At 36.3% G+C, this 13,850-nt stretch overlaps 1 long non-coding RNA gene across 1 annotated transcript in view; it reads left to right on the plus strand.

The window, feature by feature from the left end:
- The window catches only part of LOC140844422 (uncharacterized), a 35,807-nt gene extending 22,637 nt beyond the window's left edge, over positions 1 to 13,170 (plus strand). The window contains exon 3 of the long non-coding RNA XR_012122675.1: positions 12,969 to 13,170. This is a non-coding gene — a long non-coding RNA (uncharacterized lncRNA). The remainder of the gene's footprint in view (positions 1 to 12,968) is intronic.
- Positions 13,171 to 13,850: the final 680 nt, after the last annotated feature.

The following is a 13,850-nucleotide window of genomic DNA, read 5'->3' on the forward strand; positions in this document are numbered from 1 at the left end:
TAGACTATCATCAGATTTCTCAACAGAAACCTTACAGGCCAGAGAGAATGGCATGATATATTTAATGCAATGAAACAGAAGGGCCTTGAACCAAGAAAATGGTATCCAGCATTATTATCATTTAAATATGAAGGAGGGATTAAACAATTCTCAGACAAGCTTATGTTGAGGGAATTTGCCTCCCACAAACCACCTCTACAGGGTTTTTTGGGGGACTTCTCTAGATGGAAGCACTCCTAAGGTTAAGTAGATATTACCAGAGAAAACAAAATCACAGCAAAGAAAGCAGACCAACCAAATACTAACTAAAGGCAAAAAATAAAATCAACTACTCACAAAAGCAGTCAAAGGAAACACAAAAGAACACAGAATAAAACACCTAACATAAAGAATGGAGGAGAAGGAATAAGAAGGGAGAGAAATAAAGAATCATCAGACTGTGCTTATAATAGCTTAATAAGTGAGTTAAGTTAGACAGTTAGATAGTAAAGAAGCTAACCTTGAACCTTTGGTAACCACAAATCTAAAGCCTGCAATGGCAATAAGTACATATCTTTCAATAATCACCCTAAATGTAATAGACTGAATGCACCAATCAAAAGACAGAGAGTATCAGAATGGATAAAAAAGCAAGACCCATCTATATGCTGCTTATAAGAAACTCACCTCAAACCCAAAGACATACACTGACTAAAAGTCAAGGGATGGAAAAAGATATTTCATGCAAACAATAGGGGAAAAAAAGCAGGTATAGCAGTACTACTATCAGACAAAATAGACTTCAAAACAAAGAAAGTAACAAGAGGTTAAGAAGGACATTACATAATGATAAAGGGGTTAGCCCAACAAGAGGATATAACCATTATAAATATATATATATGCACCCAATACAGGGGCACCAACATATATGAAACAAATACTGACAGAATTAAAGGAGGAAACAGAATACAATGCATTCGTTCTAGGAGACTTCAACACACCACTCACTCCAAAGGACAGATCCACCAGACAGAAAATAAGTAAGAACACAGAGGCACTGAAAAACACACTAGAACAGATGGACTTAACAGACATCTACAGAACTCTACACCCAAAAGGAGCTGGATACACATTTTTCTCAGTTGTACATGGAATGTTCTCCAGAATAGATCACATACTGGGCCACAAACAGAGCCTCAATAAATTAAAAAAGATTGAAAATGTATCAAGCAACATCTTAGACCACAATGGAATGAAACTAGAAATACATTACACACAAAAAAAAGCGTACAAACAAACAGGCTAAACAACATGCTCCTAAATAATCTGTGGATCAATGGCCAATCAAAACAGAAATAAAGCAATACATGGAGACAAATGAAAACAAAAATACAACAGGTGCCACAAAGGCTGTTCTTAGAAGGAAGTACATAGCAATACATGCCTGCCTCAAGAAACAAGAACAGTCCTAAATAAACAGTCTAAACTTACAATTAAAGACATAGAAAAAGAATAATGAATGAAAACAAAGTTAGTAGAAGGAGCAACATAGTAAAGATCAGAGCAGAAATAAGTACAATAGAGAAGAATAAAACAATAGAAAAAAATCAATGAAACCAAGAGCTGGCTCTTTGAGAAGATAAGCAAAATAGACAAATTTAGCCAGACTAACAAGACAAATAGACAGAGTACACAAATAAAACAAGAACCAAAAAAAAAGAATAGTCACAATGGATACCAGATAAATACAAATAATTATTAGAGAATTCTATGAAAAATTACATGCCAATAAATTGGACAACCTAGAAGAAATGGACAAATTTCTAGAAGAGTACAGCCTTCCAAGATAGACCCAGGAAGAAACAGAAAATCTGAACAGACAGATTACCAGTAACAAAATTTATTTGGTAATCAAAACATTCTCAAGGAACAAAATTCCAGGACCAGGTGGCTTCACAGCTGAATTCTTCCAAGCACTTAAAGAGGAGCTAATACCCATCTTTCTTAAAGTATTTCAAAAAGTAGATGAAGAAGAAATACTTCAAAACTCATTCTATGAGGCAGCATCACTCTAATACCAAAACCAGACAAAGATACTACAAAAACAAGAAAATTTTAGCCTCTGATGAACATAGATGCAAAAATCCTCAACAAAATGTCAGCAAACCAAATTCAAAAATACATCAACATATCCATCATGACCAAGTGGAATTTATTTCAGGGATGCAAGGATGGTCCAATATTTGCAAATCAATCCATGTGACACACCACATTAAGAAAAAGAAGGATAAAATGGCATGATCATCTGAATAAATGCTGAAAAAGCACTTGACAAAATTCAACATCCATTCATGATAAAAACTCTCAACAAAATAGATACAGAGTATGTACCTCAACATAATAAAGGCTTTATATGACAAACCCACAGCTAACATCATACTCAATGGCAGAAAGCTGAAAGCTTTTCCTCCAAGATCAGGAGCAAGAAAAGGATGTCCAGTCTTACAATTTTTATTCAATACAGTACTGGAGGTCCTAGCCACAGCAATCAAGCAAGATAAAAGATAAAGGCATCCATATTGGTAAGGAAGAAGTAAAACTGTCAGTATTTGTAGATGACATATTACTATACAAAGCAAATGCTAAAGACTCTGCCAAAAAATTATTAGAACTAATAACCGGATTCAGCAAAGTTGCAGGATACAAAATTAATACACAGAAATCTGTTGCATTCTTATATACTAACAATGAACAAGCAGAAAGAGAAATCAGGAAAACAATCCCATTTACAATTGTATAAAAATGAATAAAATACCTAGGAATAAATGTAACCAAGGAGGTGAAAGCCCTGTACTCTGAAAACTATAAGACACTCATGAGAGAAATTAAAGAAGACACTAATAAATGAAAATCTATCCCATGCTCCTGGATAGGAAAATTAATATTGTCAAAAGGGTCATGCTGCCCAAAGCAATTTATAGATTCAATGCAATCCCTATCAAAATATCAATAGCATTTTCAAATGAACTATAGTAAATAACCCTAAAATTCATATGGAACCAGAAAAGACCCCAAATAGCAAAAACAATCCTGAGAAAGAAGAGCAAATCCAGGTGTATTATGCTCCTTGACTTCAAACTATACTACAAAGCTATGTTAATCAGAACAGTATGGTACTGGCACAAGAACAGACCCAGTGGAACAGAATAGAAAGCCACATATAAACCTACACATATATGGTCAATACACATATGATAAAGGAAACACAAATATACAATGAGGAAAAGACAGTCTCTTCAGTAACTGGTATTGGCAAAACTGTAGAGTTACATGCAAGGAAATGAAACTGGATCATTGTCTAACTCCATACACAAAAGTAAATTCAAAATGGGTTTAAGACCTAAATGTAAGACATGAAATCATAAAACGCTAAGAAGAAAACATAGGCAAAAATATCTTGAACAGCACATGAAATATTTTCTGGAATAGACCACATACTAGGTCACAAAAAGCCTCAGTAAATTCAAAAAGACTGAAATTCTACCAACCAACTTCTCAGATCACAAAGGTATAAAACTAGAAATAAATTATACAAAGAAAACAAAAAGGCTCACAAATACATGGAGGCCTAACAACATGCTCCTAAACAATCAACGGATCAATGACCAAATTAAAACAGAGATCAAGCAATATATGAAGACAAATGAAAACAACAGCACAACACCCCAACTTCTGTGTAACACAGCAAAAGCAGTTCTAAGAGGAAAATATATAGCAATCCAGGCCAATTTAAAGAAGGAAGAACAATCCCAAATGAATAGTCTAAATTCACAATTATTGAAACTGGAGAAAGAAGAACAAATGAGGCCCAAAGTCAGCAGAAGGAGGTACATAATAAAGATCAGAGAAGAAATAAATCAAATTGAGAAGAATAAAACAATAGAAAAAATTAATGAAACCAAGAGCTGTTTCTTTTAGAAAATAAACCAAATAGATAAACCCCTAGCCAGACTTATTAAGAGAAAAAGAGACTCTACACACATAAACAGAATGAGAAATGGAAAGGAAAAATCATGACAGACACCACAGAAATACAAAGAATTATACAAGAATACTATGATGATCTATATGCTAATGAAATGGATAACCTAGAAGAAATGGACAACTTTCTAGAAAAATATGACCTTCCAAGATTGACCAAGGAAGAAACAGAAAATCTAAACAGATCAATTACCAGCAAAGAAATTGAATTGGTAATCAAAAAACTACCTACTAACAAAACACCAGGACCAGATGGCTTCACTGCTGAATTTTATCAGACATTTAGAGAAGACATTATACCCATTATCCTTAAAGTTGTCCAAAAAATAGAAGAGGAAGGAATATTCCAAATTCATTCTATGAAGCCAGCATCACTCTAGTACCAAAGCCAGGCAAAGACACCACAAAAAAAGAGAAAACTACAGACCAATATCCCTGATGAACATAAATGCAAAAATACACAACAAAATATTAGCAAACAAAATTCAAAAATACATCAAAAGGATCATCCATTATGATCAAGTAGGATTTATTACAGCGATACAAGGATGGTACAACATTTGAAAATCCATCAACATCATCCACATCAACAAAAAGAAGGACGAAAACCTCATGATCATCTTCATAGATGCCAAAAAAGCATTCGACAAAATTCAACATCCATTCATGATAAAAACTCTCAACAAAATGGGTGTAGAGGGCAAGAACCTCAACATAATAAAGGCCATATATGACAAACCCACAGCCAACATCATACTTAATAGCAAGAAGCTGAGAGCTTTTCCTTTGAGATCGGGAACAAGACAAGGATGCCCACTCTCCTCACTTCTATTCAACGTAGTACTAGAGGTCCTAGTCATGGAAATTAGACAACACAAAGAAATTAAGGGCATCCAGATTGGTAAGGAAGAAGTCAAACTGTCACTGTTCGCAGATGACATGATATTGTACATAAAAACCCTACAGAATCCACTCCAAAACTACTAGATCTAATATTGGAATTCAGCAAAGTTGCAGGATACAAAATTAATATGCAGAAATCTGTTGCATTCCAATACACTAAGGATGAACTAGAAGAAAGAGAAATCAGGAAAACAATTCCATTCACAATTTCATCTAAAAGAATAAAATACCTAGGAATAAACCTAACCAAAGAAGTGAAAGACCTATACCCTGAAAACTACAAGACACTCATAATAGAAATTCAAGAGGACACTAACAAATGGAAATTCATCCCATGCTCTTGGCTAGGAAGAATTAATATTGTCAAAATGGTCATCCTGCCTAAAGCAATCTACAGATTCAATGCAATCCCTATCAAAATACCAATAGCATTCTTCAACAAACAGAGCAAATAGTTCTAAAACTCAAATGGAACCACAAAGACCCAGAATAGCCAAAGCAATCCTGAGAAGGAAGAATAAAGCAGGGGGGATCTTGCTTTCCAACTTCAAGCTCTACTACAAAGCCACAGTAATCAAGACAATTTGGTACTGGCACAAGAACAGACCCATAGACCAGTGGAACAAAATAGAGAGTCCAGATATTAGCCCAAACATTTATGGTCAAATAACATACAATAAAGGAGCCATGGATATATAATGGGAAAACGACAGCCTCTTCGACAGCTGGTGTTTGCAAAACTGGACAGCTACATGTAAGAGAATGAAACTGGATTATTGTCTAACCCATACACAAAAGTAAATTCAAAATGGATCAAAGACCTGAATGTAAGTCATGAAACCATACAAGTCTTAGAAAAAAACATGGACAAAAATCTCTTGGACATAAACATGAGCAACTTCTCCTTGAACATATCTCCCTGTGCAAGGGAAACCAAAGCAAAAGTGAACAAGTGGGACTATATCAAACTAAAAAGCTTCTGTACAGCAAAGAACACCATCAGTAGAACAAAAAGGCATCCTACAGTATGGGAGAATATATCACATATGTGATAAACGGTTGACATCCAAATTATATAAAGTGCTCACACACCTCAACAAACAAAAAGCAAATAAGCCAAGTAAAAAATGGGCCGAGAATCTGAACAGACAGTTCTCCAAAGAAGAAATTCAGATGGCCAACAGACACATGAAATGATCCTCCACATCACTAATCATCAGAGAAATGCAAATTAAAACCACAATGAGATATCACCTCACACCAGTTAGGATGGCACCATCCAAAAGACAGACAACAAATGTTGACAAGAATGTGGAGAAAGGGGAACCCTCATACACTGCTTGTAGGAACGTAAATTAGTCCAACCATTGTGAAAAGTAGTATGGAGGTTCCTCAAAAAACTAAAAATAGAAATACCATTTGACCCAGGAATTCCACTCCTAGGAATTTACCCTAAGAATGCAGGAGCCCAGTTTCAAAAAGACATATGTTTGAAAGAGACATGTTTACCACAGCACTATTTACAATATCCAAGAAATGGAAGCAACCTAAGGGTCCATCAGTAGATGAATGGATAAAAAAGATGTGGTACATATACACAATGGAATATTATTCAGCCGTAAGAAGAAAACAAATCCTACCATTTGCAACAACATGGATGGAGCTGGAGGGTATTATGCTCAGTGAAATAAGCCAGGCAGAGAAAGACAAGTATCAAATGATTTCACACGTCTGTAGAGTATAAGAACAAAGCAAAAACTGAAGGAACAAAACAGCGGCAGACTCACAGAACCCAAGTGGAGAAACAGTTACCAAGGAGAAAGTGACGTGGGAGGATGGGTGGGAAGGGACGGATAAGGGGCATTACGATTAGCACACATAATTTAGGGGGTTGGGACAGGGAAGGTAGTGTAACACAGAGAAGACAAGTAGTGATTCTGTAGCACCTTACTACCCTGATGGACAGTGACTGTAATGGGGTATGTGGTGGGGACTTGATAATGTGGGGCAACCATAATGTTGCTCATGTAACTGTACATTAATGATACCAAAATTTAAAAAAATACATCTTGAACAATTTTTGAGCAATTTTTTCCTTATGACATATCTCCTTAGTCAAGGGAAACAAAGTAAAATTGAACAAGTGGGACTATATCAAACTAAAATATTCTGTACAACAAAGGACACCATCAACAGAACCAACCTACAGTATGGGAGAATATATTCACAAATGATTTATCTAATAAGAGGTTAACATCCAAAATATACAAAGAACTCATCCAACTTTTTTGGTTTTTTGTCTTTGGGTATTGGACATCCTAACTGGTGGAAAGTGACAACTCAACACCAAATACACAAATAATTCAGTTAAAATATGGGCAGAGGACCTGAACATTTATCCAAAGAGGAAATACAAATGACCAACAAGCACATGAAAAGATGCTCCACATTGCTAATCACCTGGGAAATGCAAATCCAAACCACAATGAGATATCACTTCACCCCAGTTAGAATGGCCACCGTCCAAAAGACAAGAAATAACAAGTGTTGGCAAGGATGCAGAGAAAAGGCAGCCCTTCTACACTGTTGACAGGAATGTAAATTGGTGCAGCCACTGTGGAAAGCAATATGGAGGTTCTCAAAAAACTAAAAATAGAAATACCATACAACCTGGTAATTCCACTTCTAGGACTTTACCCAAAGGAAATAAAATCGTTTATTTGGAATGATATATGCACCTGTATGTTTATTGACACATAATTTACAATAGCCAAGATATGGAAGCAACCAAAGTGTCCATCAATAGATGAATGGCTAAAGATGTGCTACATATACACAATGAAATATTATTCAGCCATAAAAAAGAAAGAAATCCTGGCATTTGCCAAAGCATGAATGGACCTAGAGGGTATTATGCTAAGTGAAATATGGCAGAGAAAGACAAATACCATATGATTTCACTTATTTGTGGAATATAAAAACAAAACAAAGCAAAATGAACAAAATAGCAGTAAACCCATAGACACTGAGAAGTGACTGGTGGTTACCATGGGGGAGGGGTTGGGCTGGGTGTATGGGTAGGAGGAGGGGGATAAAATTCCCCTCCAAAATTCTCAATCATAATGTAAGTTGGTCACAGGGATGGTGGTATAGCATGGAGAATATAGCCAATGTTTCTGTAACATCTTTCTGTGTTGACAGATAGTAACTGCACTAGTGGGGGTGAGGATTTAATAATATGGGTAACTTTTGAACCACTGTGTTGTATACTTGAAACCAATAAAATGGTACATCAACACAGTTTAATGAAAAGAAACAAAATAACTACAGTACCATAATTATTTCATATCATCAAGTAGCGGTTCCTCTTTCAGGGTTCTTATATAGTATTTTAATTGTTTCCTTAGGACAGTAGTAATTATTTTCTCATTCAATGTAGTATCATAAACATTCTACCTTGTTGTTAATTTTTTTAAGTGTAATATTTAAGCATGCATTGATATTAATGAATCAACTTATAAAGGCAATTGTGTTTTTAGGAACTTACACTATTTCCAAATATTTACTATTAAAAAGTGATTCCAGTAAATATCTGTTGTAGACTCTAGGTGTCTCCAAATATCCATTCTCTTCTTATTCTTTGGAACTAGAACCCCAGTTTTATTAGGTGTGACCAAAGATAACCAAAAAAAAAAAAATTTCACTATCCAACTCTCGCAATTAGCTGAGGCAAGTGAACATGTGTCAGCCATTGAAATATAAGTAGAAATGTAAGTGGGCCCTCTGGTAAGGCTGGTTGGAGGAATCTGACTGAGCTGGGTAGTCCTCCTCCCCTTCCTCCTTCCTACTGTCTGTTATGCATGTAGAGTGGCTTGTGGTCTAGTACCATCTTGAACCGTTAAAATGAAAGCCATACTCTAAGGTGATAGAGCAGGATAGAAGCAGCCTGGATCTCTGATGACCCCAGAGTCAGAGGCCCGTTTACCCTCCAGACCTTCTTTATCTAACAAAGTAATAAATGCTTCTTTTATTTAAGCCTCTGTTAAGAGTTTAACATGTAGTGGGACAAGAATGCAGAGCAATGAAAAGGCCTTGAGGGTGGAACACGCTGGCCTTCATACAGAACAGCAGAAATTTCATGGGCTGGAGCAAAGTCAAAGTGGAAGAAGAGCAGGTATTAGTTTGGGGAGTAGTCTTGCAGGCCATGGTGAAGACTTCTAAGTCTGAGGTGTGCCTCAGGATGGCATGAATCTCATAGTTATTATAAGAGGATTATGTGACAGAACTTACCATAGCACCTACCACATGGTAAGCATTTAATATGTGGCAATCACCGTTATTAATTGTTACTGTTGACAGGGTGGTGTTGAAATAGAATGGGACCAGGAGTTGGAAAATAGGCTCCTTATTGGTTTGGAAGTTACTGATCTCAAGACACCAGCCTAGCATTTTTTGCTACTTATGATATCAGGGCTGTGTCATATGCAAAAGAAAGATGTGAAACATCTAAGACCAGGTAAATGTCAAATTTGTTAGCCTCAGAACCCATTGCTCAAATGGAATATGTAATGAGAAGTCAAACCTGCCCAGCAGGCAAAGGCAGAGTGATAGTGGGAGAAGAGGGCATGGGAATCCTGAGACCCTCATTAACTGAGGGTCTTCTCCCCTTCCTCACCAAGGTGACCCTTCTCAAGTCACTGCTTAAAGGCTACTAGATTGATGCTGAGCATCCTTAGTCATTAGGTAAATGCAAATCAAAACCACAATGAGGCAGAGAAGAAAGGATGTTAAGTGCAGGGAAACTACTCTGTATGGTAGTGCAATACTATGATACATCATTATACATTCATCCAAAAGCATAGAATATGCAACACAAAGACTGAACTCCAATGGAAACTATGATCTTTGGGTGATAATGATCTGTCATTGCAGGTTCATGGACTGTAAGGAATGTACCCCTGTGGCAGGGGAGGTCGATAGTGGAGAAGGTTATGCTTCTTTGGGGACAGAAGGGATATGAGAACTCTCTGGACTTTCCACTCAGTTTTACTATGAACCTAAAACTGCTCTAAAAATAAAGTTTATTAATTTTAAAAGCTTAAAAAAAACCACAATGAGATCAAAACCAAAAGTTTCTGTGACGACTGCCCTTGTACTGTTCACCATGTAAGAACTTATTCACTATGTGAGAATTTGTACACCATGTAAGAACTTGTTCGTTGTGCTTCAGAAGATCCGAGACTGATGAGAATTAGGCTTGGGGTGGATTAATGATTGTGCATTGAGTCCCCTGTACAGAATTTTATTGTTGTTAACTGTTAACAACCATTTGATCAATAAATATGAGAGATCCCCTCTCAAAAAAAAAAAAACCAGCAACATCTGTTGTGTCTAGGTTAAAAAAATTCATTAAGGGATCATCATACAAGCTTGTGTGTTACAAACAAAAAAGGTAGATTAATAATCTAGTCGCTATTACCAAAGAGGCATAAGGACTTAATTGGAGTCGACGGTCCAAGATTGTGCACTAAAACTGCCAGCATAAGATCTTATTCTTAGAATAATTCTTCTTTCTCACCAAGAGAATCTCATGAGTCCATCTATTCAGACAAAATAAATCAATTTTTCTTCTCTTAAAAAAAAACAAAAAAACCACAATGAGATACTTCACACCCACTAGGTGGCTATCATTTAAAAAGACAAAGCAAAACAAATGGAAAATAGCAAAGTTAGCAAGAATATAGAAAAATTGGTTGGAACCTCTGTACTTTGCTGGCGGAAATGTAAAATGGTTCAGCCATATTGAAAAACAGATTGACCATTCCCCAAAAAGTTAAAAATAGAATTGCCATATAACCCAGCTATTTTACTCCTAGGTATATACGTAAAATAATTGAAAGCAAGATTCGAACAAAAATTTGTACACCAGCAAAAATAAACAAATGGGATGACATCAAACCAAAAACCTCTGCTCAGCAAAATGAAAATCAGCCTACTCTATGGGAGAATATATTTGCAAATGATATATCTAATAAGGGGCTAATATCCAAATTATATAAAGAACTCACATAAGTCAACACCAAAATAATAATAATAATAACCTGATTAAAAAATGGGCAGAGGATCTGAATAGAAGTTTTTCCAAATAAGACATGCAGATGGCCAAGGGACACATGAAAAGATGCTCAACATCACTAATTATCAGGGAAATGTAAATCAAATCACAATAATATATCACTTCATACAAGTCAGAGTGGCTAGTATCAACAAGACAAGAAATAACAAATGTTGGCAGGAACATGGAGAAATGACAGTCCTTGTACACTGGTGATGGGATTACAAATTGGTTCAGCCATGTGGAAAGCAGTACAGAGGGTTCTCAAAAAAACAAAAACATTATATGACCCAGCAATTCCTCTTCTGGGAATTTACCTGAAGAAAACAAAATCACTAATTTAAAAAGATATATGCATTCCTATGTTTACAGCAGTTTTATTATTTGTTGAATAATATACAACATATTTATATTTATTATATGTTCAAACAACTTAAATGTTCAATGACAGGTGATGGATAAAAAAGATGTGGTAGATATACACAATGGAATATTACTCAGCCATAAAAAATTGAAATCTTGCCATTTGTGACAGCATGAATGGATCTAGAAGGCATTATGCTGACTGAAATAAGTCAGACAGAGAAAAACAAATACCATGTAACTTCACTTATATGTGGATTCTAAAATGCAAACAACAAACAAAAAAATTGAAATAGATTCATAAACACAGAGAACAGACTGGTGGTTATCCTACAGCAAGGGGCTGGGGATAGGTGAAGGGGAAAATAAGTTCATGAGGATGTTTGATATCTTTGACCTGGGCGATGGTTACATGAGTGTATAAATATGTCAGAATTCATCAAAGTGTACACTAAGATTTGTGCATTTTATTGTATGTACCTCAATATAATTTTTTTTTTTAGAAAAGCGAATTAGTGGTTACTAGGAGCTAAGGGAAGTGGGGGAGTGGGGAGTGACTGCTTAATGGGAGGAAGGTTTCTTTTGCAGTGACGAAAATGTTTTAGAACCTAATAGCAGTGATGATTGCACAATGTTGTGAACATATTAAATGCCTTTGAATTGTACACTTAAAATAGTTGATTTTATGCTATGCAAATTTTACCTAAATTTTTAAAAAAAACAAACACCAGTCTAGTTGTTCTCTCAATTCTCTCCAGTTCCAATGCTCTGCCATCCTGTTCCATTACCACTTATTATCTGCAGGACAATTGTAATTTTGAAGTGAATTGATGCATGTTAGTACTCATAAGACTACCACAGTTTATTTTGCTCAATAGCGATGATTACCATGATTCTCCAAGCCCTGAGTAGGGCCCTGAAGGAAAAGGGATCCAGGGAAGGAAAGGTTTCGAAGGATAAAGTACAGAAATGGGCAGAGCATGAAACACTGACAAAGTATGAATGTGGCATAAATAGGGACGGGGGTTGGTAGGTACCGTATGGAAGGCCCCTGAAATTTACCAGACTCTGTCTCTGGGAATAACAGACAATCTTAACCATTGGAACGTAAACTAAGGAGCTATTCCTATTCAAAGCCAATGAATAGGCTCTTCATTGTCTATAAAAGACCCTTCAGGACTCCAAGGAGTCTGTGGAAGCATCAGTAGAGAACTTTATTTATGCTGGCCAATATGGTAGTTACTAGGCACATGTAGCTATTGAGCAGTTGAAATGTGGCTAGTCTGAATCAATATGTGATATAGTGTAAAAATCGCTCCAGATTTTGAAGATTTAATATGAAAAAAAGAATGCATAATATTTCATTTATCATTTTCATATTGATTCTATGTCAAAATGATAATACCTTGGGTATATTGGATCAAATAAATATATTTGATCAATCTCATCTGTTTATCTTTTTACTTTTTTATGTGGCTACTAGAAATGTTTAAATTACATATGTGACTCACATGAGGCTTTGCTTGGAAAGTACTGCTCTGAAGGTCACTGTATTGTTCTCCTCTAGGGCAGAAGTGGTGCTGTCCGGGATCTCTTGGCAGAGACCACCCAGCCTAAAGCACCATCCGGGCATTCAAATCCCCAAAGGTTGCTGGAGAAATATGGGTGTGTCTTATCCCAAGCACACAACAAAGAAAACCCATTTTGCAAAGGGAATTTTGCTTGTGGCCTCTATACAAACACAGGTGCCTCCAAATCTTAAAGTCATTTTAAGCAGCTCCATTTTCTCAAAAGGGTTGTATAACCACAAGCAAGGTATCACTGCAGATGGGGAGGCCCCACCATGCCCTTCCCCAGCATCCCAGTATACCTCCCAGAGGATAGATGGAATAGAATTTTCAAAATCACTAGAAATTGGCCAGGAAAACTGTGAAATGTTTATTCTGTGAGAGAGTAAAAATTGCACATCTTCTGTCAAGATAGAAAATAAGAACAAAGATCCAGATAGCCAGTGCCTCACTCCATCATTTTAGTTACAGTCTGTCTGTGCTTTTGGCTGTGTTACAAAATGAAATAAATCCCTTTATAATCCCTCACCTTGGCTCCAAAAGAGTATTTTCACAAGCACGAGAGCAGACCCTTTGGGCATTTCTTCCTATGAATGTTCACCTCTTCTCGAAACCTCTGTTTTTGTTTTTGTGTTTTCCTGATCTTATCCTTTTACAAAATGGTGAATTGAAATGCCTGGTGCTGATTATGTTCAGATGGGGAGGAGGGACATGTAAGCAGTGGCCCAAATAGAAATCCCCCTCAAGCTCAGTGTCTTCCCCAGACTCTCCATAATCCTCCCCAGATCACTCACCTTCATTGGTTTCTTCTTATACATAACACACCGAATTTCCCATTTTCTGCCTGGAGCATCCTCTTGCATTGATGTTACTTAACACTT

The sequence above is a fragment of the Manis javanica genome, chromosome 11, assembly GCF_040802235.1.
Source record: "Manis javanica isolate MJ-LG chromosome 11, MJ_LKY, whole genome shotgun sequence".
Classification (NCBI taxonomy): domain Eukaryota; kingdom Metazoa; phylum Chordata; class Mammalia; order Pholidota; family Manidae; genus Manis; species Manis javanica.